This window comes from Salvia splendens, chromosome 2, assembly GCF_004379255.2.
Source record: "Salvia splendens isolate huo1 chromosome 2, SspV2, whole genome shotgun sequence".
In the NCBI taxonomy this organism is placed as follows: domain Eukaryota; kingdom Viridiplantae; phylum Streptophyta; class Magnoliopsida; order Lamiales; family Lamiaceae; genus Salvia; species Salvia splendens.
In genome coordinates, this window is record NC_056033.1 from 38,590,401 (window position 1) to 38,603,611 (window position 13,211).

Below are 13,211 nucleotides of genomic sequence, written 5' to 3' on the forward strand. Positions count from 1 at the left end.
GACCAAAACTTGACATTTTTAAATAAAATAACACACTATTAATCACATAATTTGTTAGTTACTACTGTTACATTTTTGTGAATCAATCCTATAGATTTGACATAACAATTCAGATTTCATTTTTATGGGGTCATGATTTTCATCCTTATGATCTACCTATTTTAAATTAAACATTACAAATGATTTGATTTTTTAATTTAAAATTCATCCACACGAATCACGATCAATATAATTTATTTAACTGATTTTGTCCGTTAAACGTGTTCAACTGGTTTTTATATGATTTCTTACCCTCGGCCTAAGAAATCATTCATAAGCTCAATATGATTTTATTTTAAAATTAATTCAGAATATTCTGAATGTTGATTTTACTTGCTATTATTTTCATGAACAGTAAATTGTTTGAATAATAAAATGTTACTACTTATTTATCAGTAAAAATTGGTAATATATTTTTGCAAAATTCCTTCCTAATAGTGGCGTGGTTAATTGTTCTAAATTCGATTTTCTAAAAAAATTTTGGAACAAATTTAAAAAGAGTAAATGCCAAAACTGCTCCTGAACATATGCTCATTTTATGATTTTGATCATATACTTTATTTTTTGAATTTTTGCATCCTGAACATTTCAACTCGGATCGCAATTGGTCCTACACTAACAGTTACGTCATTTTTTTAAAGGTCAACGATTTTAACCCTATTTTAACCCGATTAAAACTGTTAATTATGATTTTTAACTCACTAATTAGATCATGTTTGTGAATTCATATCCTCTCTGTCTTCCATTTTCATGTTGAAATCTGACCAAATTTTCCAAAATCAGAAACCAAGAATCTAAAATTTTCAAAAACGGACAAAATTCAAACATTTCATCCATTTTTATTCATCTCCAAATTCTAATCTACAAATCTTCAAATTCTACATTCATTCACAAATTCTAAAATCGAAATTCATCTTCAAATACCTAACATAATCAAGAATCCAACAAAATCGAAGAACCAAACAAAAATGAAGAACCCAACAAAATCGGACAAAATCAAAATCGAAATTTATCATCAAATTAAAGCACGAAAATGACTCACAAAACATATCTGTAAATTAAACCCAGAACTTCTTCAATTTCAACTTCAAAATCAACAAACCAAACAAATAGAAACAGAAGAAGAAAACATCTGAAAACAAAAAACTCCAAAAGTGGAACCAACAAAATCGAAATCTGTAAATCCCGGCGAGAGTTGAGAGAGAGAAGCAGGCACCAACATATCGAAAACTCAAGTCGACGCCGGCGATACGCCGACGGACCCACCAGCGAGAGTTGAGAGAAAAAGATGAATCCCGAAGAGGTGGCGCGGTTGGTGGAGGCGGTGCTTGTGGTGCTGGGGTTGTTGGTCTGCCTCTCACTGCTAGCTGGCGATTTGGAGCTGGAGGATGATAGGGACTCGGCGGTGCAGGTGGAGCTCGAGACAAACCAAGATGAGGACGTGACTGAAGTCGGGGATAAACCAAGGTCAAGGGGTCGATCATTGAGCAGACAAACAGCGACGAAGAGGTCCAGACCGAAGAGATCCGTGAAGAGGCCGGCCCGGTTCGCGGATGAGTGACAAGTTTCCTTTTATTGTTTTTATATTTTAGTTATTACTTCCTTATGCAATTTTGTAAGAATAATTATTTTCGATATCTTGCTCCATAAGCAAGATATCAACGTTTCCTTAATTCTGTTTTTGCCTCGGGTTTTCTTGTCGGTTCTTTCCCGAGAAGAATAGGATAGGTCGAACCGTCTAGGGTTGAGGGTCTATATATTGTAGATCCCATTAGAGAGTCAATCATTGAGAATATGAAATAAAACTTTCTTTCTCATTCTCCCGTCCAGAACCTAGTACTCCAACTAGGTTAAATCTTTTCCAAATCTTTCCCTTATTCACGTGTGCTCTCTCTCTCGATTAAGAATAGGGGTCAAACCCTATCATCTGGTGCTCTCATTGAGTCCTCTTCCTCCATTCCGCCATGACGACGATTGGCTCTGACTCAGACACCGACCACGCGGAGAAGCCGCACGAATACACGACTCAAGAAATTGGTCAGATGTTATTCGAGATGCAACTACGCGCAGCGAAATACGAGAAAAAGATGATGACGCACAAGCACGAACAAGAGGCTTTCGCGCGTCAGCAGGCCACGACGAACAGAAATATAGACGAATCGCTGGCCAAATTGGCGGCCACGATCGGTAACCACCAGCCTCGACCGCCTGACTCGTCTGCTCCACCGACGCGAGGCTGGGCGATTCCGCCCTCCATCACGACCAAACCGGTTGATTTCAATCCGGATAACCAGCCCAAATTGACGACAAGTGCACCCCGATTTAACGGCGAGAACGTGGTGAGTTGGATTCGCAAAATCCAGAAGCATTACAATCATAGTTTCACGCCGCTGGTTGACCGTTTGTATTTGACATCGTTCCTCTTTGATGACGCCGCCGAGGAGTGGCTTACATATTGGGAGGACAACGTCGAGTCAAAGGATTGGGATGGCTTTCTCCTAGCGGTCAAGAAACGGTTTGATCCGGACTTATATGAAGACTATGTGGGGCGACTCGCCTCGCTTAAACAGACCGCTTCGGTCGAAGCTTATCAAACATCTTTTGAGGCCATGCTACAAAAAGTCAAGCACGTAGGGGACGAGACTCTGACTTCCCTCTTCATTTCCGGATTGAAACCATCCATCAGACACGAGCTCTTGACACGGAGGCCGGCTTCCCTACAGGATGCATTCGCCTTGGCTCAGCGCATCGCCGCCTGCCAACTGACGGTGAACCAGGCTGCTTCTCCGAGACCAGCCTGGTCGTCAAAGACCTCCACGGCAGCGACTCAAACCCGTGACAACCAGCTGCAACACCGTACACCTCGCGAGGGGCAGCCGCCATCCGATTACCCTATTGTCCGGGTGTCGGCAGCTGAACGGGCCGAACGGACCAAGAAGGGCCAGTGTTGGTACTGCCCGGAGCCCTATTCACGCACCCATGTTTGCAGCAAGAAGTTCTACGCTTTCATCGGGGCGGACGACGAGGATGACGAGGCCGATCAGATTTCTATACATTCTGACGATGAAGGTGAGAATATGGCGATTACTGGCGCTGTCTCCAGTATCCACGTCCTTTGCCCTAAGATCAAGCCTCGCTCCATTCGTATGAAGGCTCGTATTAATGGAGCGACAGTGTCTGTACTGATCGACGGCGGCAGTACCCACAATTTCATCAAGCCCGCCGTCGCGGAAAAGCTAAGTCTCCCACTTCACGACATTAGTCCTTTCCGTGTTATTGTCGGTAATGGTGCATCTTTAAAGTGTTCTTTTGCTTGTTTGGGAACGCCTATTATGTTGCAGGGTCATCAGTTTCACATCGACCTATTCTTGCTTCAAGTTGAGGGACCGGATGTTATCCTCGGCGTCCAATGGTTGATGGATCTTGGTGACGTGACAAAGAACTACCGCAATCTAACGATGCGATTTGACTGGAACGGACAGCCAGTTTTTCTCCGTGGAGAGGACGCCCCGCCTCGTCCTATCTCTTGCAATAACCTATTCTCACTAATTGGCGATGAGCCAGACTCTGATTTATTCGAGATTGTCCCCATCTCGGACGACGGTTCACCGGCAACAGCTCCACTATCGATCAGCCCGGCGATCAAGACTATATTGTGCGAATTTGGAACGGTTTTTGATGTCCCCACCACGCTGCCACCCCCCCGGAAGTGGGATCACCGCATCCATCTGCCAGACAATGCTAAACCTGTGAACGTGCGCCCATATCGGTATCCGTACTTTCAGAAAACGGAAATCGAGAACCAGGTTATGGAGATGCTTAAACAGGGAGTCATTCAACATAGCACGAGCCCTTTCTCCTCTCCGGTCCTGCTCGTGCGTAAGAAGGATGGTACTTTCCGTTTCTGTGTTGATTACAGGGCCCTAAATGCCGCCACTACGCCCGACCACTTCCCAATTCCGACAGCAGACGAATTGTTTGACGAATTGCATGCTGCCCGCATTTTCACGAAGTTGGATCTTCGTTCCGGATACCATCAGATTCGCATGCACGTCCGCGACGTCCATAAGACAGCCTTCCGGACCCACGACGGGCACTTTGAGTTCTTGGTGATGCCCTTCGGCCTAACCAACGCTCCATCGACATTTCAGGCCGCCATGAACAGTATCTTCCAACCTTATTTGCGTCAATTTGTTATTGTGTTTTTTGACGATATTTTGGTGTATAGTACTTCTGTGGAAGAACATGCAGGTCATCTTCGCCTTGTTCTTGGAATCTTGGGCGACAATCAGTTCTTTATCAAGCGGTCGAAGTGCTCATTCGGTGTCGACACTATTGATTACTTGGGCCATATTATTTCGGCAGAAGAGCTTAGAGCAGACCCTTCTAAGATTGAAGCTATGTCGGCTTGGCCTACACCCTCCACGGTCAAACAATTGCGGGGTTTCCTGGGGCTAACAGGGTACTACCGCCGGTTCGTTAAGCATTACTCGCTCATTGCAGCCCCCCTCACTGATTTATTAAAGAAAGACTCATTTACGTGGAATGAAGCGGCGGCAGACAGCTTTCACGCACTTAAGCACGCCATGTGTTCGGCTCCCGTGTTACACTTGCCAGATTTTAGCGCTCCTTTTGTCGTTGAGACCGATGCTTCAGATTTGGGGATTGGTGCAGTTCTGTTGCAGGCAGGCCACCCATTGGCTTATTTTAGCAAAAAATTGGGCCCTAAGCGTCGCGTGGCGTCCACATATCATAAAGAACTCTACGCCATCGTCGAGGCAGTACAGAAATGGAGGCAATACCTTTTGGGCAGAGAATTCATCATCCGCAGTGACCAACGGAGCCTCAAAGATCTTCTCTCCCAAGTGGTTCAAACGCCGGATCAGCAGTTCTACCTGCGGAAATTAATGGGATATAAATTTACCATTGAGTATAAGTCTGGAGCGTCGAACAAGGTCACAGATGCTCTCTCCAGACAGCCGGACTGCCCGCCGAATGACACAGCATCGGCGCTGACCCTCTACGCCAGACCAGCACCGTCCATTTTGGACCTCATCCGTTCGGAAAACAAGACCGCCCCGGACCTGGTCGCCCTACACCAGCAGGTCTCGGCCGGAGCTGCTGCTACACCCCTCTCGGTCAGCGACGGCCTGCTCCGTTTTAAGAGGCGTCTCTATATCAGCCGTGGGTCAGGGGCTATTCCGGCAATCTTGGCTGAATGCCATGATGCCCCAACTTCCGGCCATCCGGGCGACAAACGGACCTTCACCAGGGTTGCTACTTCTTTTTATTGGCCTGGTATGCGTGAGGATATCCGGAAATATGTGGCAGGATGCTCCACCTGTCAGACAACAAAGTATGTTCGGGATAAGCCGAACGGTCTCATCCAACCGCTCCCGATTCCTAATTGCGTGTGGGAGGCAGCTTCTATGGATTTCATTGTAGGATTGCCACAATCCCAAGGCTACACGACCATCATGGTGGTGGTGGACCGTTTGTCGAAGTACGCCCATTTTGGCGCATTAAAATCTGGGTTTGACGCACCTCGGGTAGCACGACTCTTTATTGAGACTGTGGTCAAGTTACACGGTTTTCCTAAAAAGCTCTTATCGGATCGAGATGCGATTTTCATGAGCGACTTCTGGAAAGAATTGACGACTCTTAGCGGCACCAAGCTGCAATTCAGCACGACTTATCATCCCCAAACGGACGGTCAATCGGAAGTAACGAATAGGGCCCTGGAACAATACTTGCGGGCATACACGTTCGATTGCCCTAGCCGGTGGTCACAGCTGCTTCCTTGGGCGGAGCTAGCCATGAACTGCACGGTCAATGCGAGCATAGGCATGTCTCCGTATCAGGCCCTATATGGCCGTGACCCACCCAACTTGTTTGATACATATGCTCGACCGTCGCATAACGCGACAGTGGCCGAATTGTTGGCTGAGCGCGAGGAGCTGCTGCGGTCTTTGAAAAAACGTCTCCAGTACGCGCAGATGGTTATGGCGACCAATGCAAACCGTCATAGGAAAGACGTGGAGTTTTCGGTGGGTGACAAAGTGTGGCTTCGCCTCCATCCTTACCGACAACACTCCGTGGGCAAACCATTATCGGCAAAGCTTGGACGACGATTTTATGGTCCGTATGTGATAACCGAACGGATAGGGAAGGTGGCTTACCGTCTACAGCTGCCCACGGACAGCAGAATTCATGACGTCTTCCATGTCTCTCTTTTACGGCCGTTTGTCGAGCAACCGAAATTCACCTACCCGGCGCTGCCAATGCTGACCATTTCTGGTGACCGGCTGTTAGATACACCAGTTCGCGCGACGGAGAGTCGTGTTGTTCTTTCAAGGGGAGTTCCGCAGGTGCAGTGGCTAGTCTCCTGGGCGTCAGACACTCCACCTTCGTGGGAGCCGGTTGAGGAGTTGGCAAGGTTTCACCCCAATTTACACCTTGAGGACAAGGTGGTTTCTTTGGGGGGAGGAGTTGATAGGGACTCGGCGGTGCAGGTGGAGCTCGAGACAAACCAAGATGAGGACGTGACTGAAGTCGGGGATAAACCAAGGTCAAGGGGTCGATCATTGAGCAGACAAACAGCGACGAAGAGGTCCAGACCGAAGAGATCCGTGAAGAGGCCGGCCCGGTTCGCGGATGAGTGACAAGTTTCCTTTTATTGTTTTTATATTTTAGTTATTACTTCCTTATGCAATTTTGTAAGAATAATTATTTTCGATATCTTGCTCCATAAGCAAGATATCAACGTTTCCTTAATTCTGTTTTTGCCTCGGGTTTTCTTGTCGGTTCTTTCCCGAGAAGAATAGGATAGGTCGAACCGTCTAGGGTTGAGGGTCTATATATTGTAGATCCCATTAGAGAGTCAATCATTGAGAATATGAAATAAAACTTTCTTTCTCATTCTCCCGTCCAGAACCTAGTACTCCAACTAGGTTAAATCTTTTCCAAATCTTTCCCTTATTCACGTGTGCTCTCTCTCTCGATTAAGAATAGGGGTCAAACCCTATCAGAGGACTTGCTGCGTTTGTTTCTCCGGCAGCCGCCGCCGCCAGGGACGTCGCAAAGAGCGCCGCAAAGCTGTTTTGTTTTATTTGTTTATTAAACAAATACTCGGTCAAAATCGGGTTAAAACCGTTGGCAGTTTAAAAATTGACTGAACCGTTAGTGTATGACCAATTGTGATCTGAATTGAAATATTCAAGATGCAAAAATTCAAAAGATAAAGTTTAGAATAAAAATTGTAAAATGTTCATGTATTCAGGACCAATTTTGGCCTTTACCCAATTTAAAAATGATATTAACATAGTGGGGGTGTGAAAAATCTAAGTTTGTATTTTGAGTCCAGTAAGTTAGTTGTTTTATCTGTTATATTGTTAAGAAATTGATTGCTAGTTTTTTATTTATCTTTACCCAAAATAACATTGGCATTAGTGAATAATAGTCGAAATAGAAAATAAGTATTATTACAAAAATAAAATAAAAGTATTATGGCATAAAACCATTATATCAATAACTCATTTTCTTTTTTCATATACCGATATTAAAAGCCATTGGACATAAAATGTGATGTCGTTTACAAAATGATGTACGCAGTTTAGGCATGGCAAATAATCTTCAATATCAAAGGAATAAATGTCCATTATAACAAGAAATCGCATTTAAGTATGACAAATCATGCCAAAAATTATACCCAAAAAATGCTATAAAAGGCGAAGCCAGTAGTAAATGTTCTCCATCAATTTCAAACAAATTTTCTCTTTCAATTTCAAAATAAAATTTCTAGAAAATGGAATCGAAAAGAGGTGCTAGCATCATGATGGCTGTTTTTGTTGGACTCATTTGCATGTCTTTGCTCTCAAGCTATGTATCTGCAGGCAAGTGTATTTATATATCTATCTTTTATTTATTTTAATTAATTATTTTTATATATACATGTTTGAACTATTGAACTGACTTTTATTTTTTAATTTTCAGAGACACGTGACGAAGTAACAAAGATTCTTCAAGGACCATGCTCAAACTATCCAGATTGCAATGATCATTGTGTTAAATCAGGATATGCAAAATATGGAGGAGAATGTATTCCACTTGTTCCTGGAAAAGAAGATCTTGTTTGTGTGTGTTTAGTGCCAAATTAGATATTGTTATGATGATAATCATAACATGGGAATTGTTAACCTATTTCCCTTCCATCTTTTGTTTTGATGTATAATTTGGATGAACTGGATACTTATATAGGATGGAGCATATATTTAAAAATTTCCCTCTCTTAAAAAAATATTTCAACTAAATTTTCGTCTACTTGTCTATTCATTTCCATGAAAAATGTTAAAAAAGCATATAACAAAATTTATTATAAGTATAACGTGCACAAATAATAGTGGAGTATATAAATAAAACATTTATCTATATTTTATCTAATAATAATACATAATTATATAGTAATTCATATTAAGACATTACAAGTGGTGTCGAAATGGGTACCCGCGGCCCACGGGTAAATTTTAATTTCCTATTTATTTTTATTTTATAGTATTAATTTTTGAAAGAAATCAAATTTCTGAATTCAAGGATTCTTTTCCCAACTATTTAGGTATTTAATGGAGAGGAGTATAATTTTATTATTAATATTTATAATTTAATTAATTATATTCTTAATTATATAATAACAAACTATCATTATTATATAATTATCAGTATAGAAAAAATAAAGTAATAGAGAGAAAAAATAAATGAGAAGAAATGTGTTGACTTTACTAAAAAAGTAAATGATTCCACTATTCCACTAATATGGAACGTATTAAAATAACAAAATGACTCTATTAGTATGAAACGGAGGAAGTAGTATATTAGTACAAGTATTTTAAATGGGATTTGGTAAGTGGTTAGAGATTAAATATTACTCAAATATATTATCTAATATTAATGATTAAATATACAATTTTCTAGTTAATTACGTATATTTTTGTGAATCGATCGAATATATTTGGCAAAACAAATTAGATTTGATTTTTTATGTGATTTCTTACCCTCGGCCTAAGAAATCATGAATATATGTTCAACCTGGCCTATACGGCAAAAAAAAAATCATTTATAAGCTGAATATAATTTTTATTTTTAATTAATTCATAATATTGCGAATGTTGATGCTTTGAGCAGTTATTTGTTTATTGCTTTTATGAACAGTAAATAGTATGGATAATAAAATTTAAATTTTAATTTACATTAATAAAATTTGGTGCAATATTTTTGCTAAACTCATTCTTCATAAAAAAGTGGTGAGAGGTGAGAGAGGAGTGTTATATTGCTATTTCAATATTTAATTACTAATTATAATTAAATAATAGTTATTAGATATTCAAATCAATGGTCTAGATCATCAGCCCGAAATGTCAATACGATCAATAAAAAACGTCAATAAGGGTATTAAAGTCAATTTACAACAAATTAGTTGTAACTAACTTTTGAAAAATATCTCTAAACTTTAAATGGTTATAACTATCTCAATTTAAATTATTTTTTCACACAACATATATCAAATTAAAGATAATTTAATAAGGATTCCACCGAGATCTCAATTACATATGTTTCGAGATCAAAATCTGAATTTTTTTTATGAATTTTCGTATTTTTTGTCAAGCAGGTAATGTCAATATAACTAACAAAATATGTCAACTTAATACATGTAAAATGCCAATATGAAACTGTGTTGACATATTCAAAAACATGATGTTGATATATTCAATTTACTGTGTTGACATTTTGATCTGAAACTCTAAATTTAGAGTTTTTAATATTAAAAAAAATAAAAAACGAATTTACATGTGGCAATTTATAGACCATTAGATCTTTCAAATCTTATGGTGTTAATTTAGTTGTAGTTAGCAATTAAAGGGGTGAGTTAGCAATTGATCACACCCCACCGGTGGTGAGATTAATTGTTCTATTTTTTGTATTTGTTTCTACAAAATCAAATTTAATGTAGAGTTTGCACATTATTTTTAAAAATGATATGCTGACTTTAATGTTCATAACTCTGACATAAAAACATTATGCCAAAAATTTATAATGTCAAAAAATCATTTTCTTTTTTATATACCTATATTAAAACATAAAAGCTATGAGACATAAAATGTGATTTCATTTCTAAAATGTGGTAGGCAGATCAGGCGTGACAAATCAGATTTGAGATGGCATTACGACATAATCCCATTTAAAAATACACAGCAAATAATCTTAAAATATCAAAACCAATATATGTCTATTATTACAAGAAATTGCATTTAATTGTGACAAATCATGCCAAAAATTATACTCAAAAAATGCTATAAAAGGCGAAGCCAGTAGCATCAGTTCTACTATATCAATTTCAAAAAAATTTATCAATTTCAAAATCAGATTTCTAGAAAATGGAGTCAAAAAGAGTTACTACCATCACGATGGCTATTTATGTTGGACTAATTTGCATGTCTTTGCTTTCAAGTTCTGTATTCGCAGGTAAGTGTGTTTATATATTGATCTTATATTTATTTTAATTAATTATTTTTATATATACATGTCCGAATTATTAGACTGAGTTGTTTTCTATATATATTTTTTAAAATTTTTAGAGACACGGGATAAAGTGACAAAGATTCTTCAAGGACCATGCTCAAAGTATCCAGATTGCAACGAACATTGTATTAAAACAGGATATGCAAAATATGGAGGAAAATGTGTTCCACTTGTTCCTGGAAAAAAAGATCTTGTTTGTGTTTGTTTAGTGCCAAATTAGATATTGTTATGCTGATAAAATAATTTTTATAACATCTTTCCCTTGGATCTACACTTTGATGCATAATTTGAATGGATATGATAATTATATTTTCTATGATTATAATTTATTAATTCAGTTCAGATTTGAAATCATTATATTCCCATTTTTTTATACACGTACATATCTATATTTAATATATAAATATCATGTGCATAAATAGTAGTTCATCCAGTCCTTATATATATCTCCATTTCTAATTAAACAACACCCAATTGGCGATAATTTTATAAAATCGATTGTATTATGAAAGAGAAAATAAATAATGTATAAACATAATACCCTTCAATTTAGAATTGGATCGCATTGATTCTTTGAATCGGTTATAATTTTAATGCTACAATTTCATACCTAATTTATCCTTATTACCAAATTTTGGATATTTATAGCACTATTATTTAAAGAAAAAAATTACTCCTATTCCTATTAAGTGAAATTAGTAAGAATAACTCTGGTATTAATTAATCAACACACTATGAAATTAAATTACTATATTTATTTGCAAATTAAGTTAATAACTCAATAGAGGAATATATACTTTTTCTAAATAAAATTTCATTTACATTTATATTTCAGTTTAATTTTATTTTTCTGTCTTTCGTATTGTTAATGTTTTTTTTGTTAATTTTCAAAAACAAATTACTCAATCATTTATCTCAATATACGAATAAAAAAAAGTACTGCCTTTTTTTTTATCTTATTGAAATTGGAACTATATATCTCCATTTCTCATTAAACAATGCCCAATTGGCGATAATTTTATGCAGTTGAGTATATCATACGAGAAGATAAATTTACATACTCCTTCAATATAGAATGGGATAGGATTGAATTTTTGAGGAGGTGATAAATAAATTTAGACGCATAATACGTTGAATACTTGAATATGGTACTTCTGTTGTATGGATCATTTATCATAAACCCCCCCTAAGAATATTTCTCTTTTGCTGCATTCTGTTTGATGGGTGAATAATTTTTCATGGAAAAGTATTTTGAGTAAGCCATCTTCTCTTATTTTCATATAACTAATGACAAATATGATCATCTTAATATTTCTATGATAAATTTGCAATAAAAAAGAATGCACATTGCATGTAATATAAGAACAATATTCCTTCTGTTCTATATTGCAGGGCAAACTATGCAACGGGCAGTGATCATACGCAGCTCCACTATTGATCAACCATCATTGGGAGGATTGTCCTCACGGTCGACAGGCTCCGATTGCAGGGACGAGGTTGTAGAGTTTACAGACTCAGCAGGTGAGTATGTGTTCGATGCTACACCATTCACAGCTGATGCCTTGTCCGCACTAGACTTGGCCTGGGGAACGAGCCTTTTCGCTTCCATTGCTGCTTGCTCCTTGGCCCGTCGAGCCTTTTCCAACACCTCATTCTGCAATAAAAAAATACATCATAGATCTTAGATTGCCACTACTACTACCAATTGTTAGAAGCCTTGGTAGAAACAAACTACACTTCAACTGAAAAAGATTACACTTACAATTCAAAGAAGGGGCAGAATGCCTATAACAAATAGTAGCAAAGGCACATTTGAATCGCAATGTACTATTATCGTAGCTTACATAGGTAATGGCTTGCAAATGTAGGACATACAACATTGTTGTATTTCAAACTGACTACCACAACAGCACATGAACTAAAGAAACTTTCATGCTTTGGCTTATAGCTACAATTGACTTTAAGATTTAGCTAGCGACAAGTTTGCTCTCTATAACTTTTTCAACTTTATGAGTACTAATTTTAGATGTTTTATTCTTAATTGGTCATCTCTATTTCATATGAATGCATAATCATAATCCAAAGCTTCAAAAGACATCTACTTACCAATATGAACCACTATTCATATTGCACCAAATTAAATTATCTGAGTCACCCGAGTTTTAAAAAGTGGAAATTCAAAAAATTAATTAAACCAACTGCCCATATTAAGCTGGGCAAAAGCTACACTCTTTTTTGTATATCTTGAGTGTTGAGATTTCTGGAGAAAATGTTACAATTTGTCAAACAATTTAGTTAAGGGAGACCATGATGTGACCATGTCACAAACTAATTATTGATCCAACAGATTTTTCTCCATGAAAACAATGTGAATCATGATAATAATCAAGTAGCAAATTTGGAACATATTGACAAATAAACCGATTGTTGGCACAGTGGAGTATCAAATTACAAAATAGGGATGAATTTAAAAGGCTTATTTGCATACACTTGAAAAAGTCACAAACATTTCCAAATGCAACAGGACTTGCTAGACTCATCATATTTCTAATTTCTCTCAACGACATTTAAAAATCGAAATACTATTAAATCCTCTATAG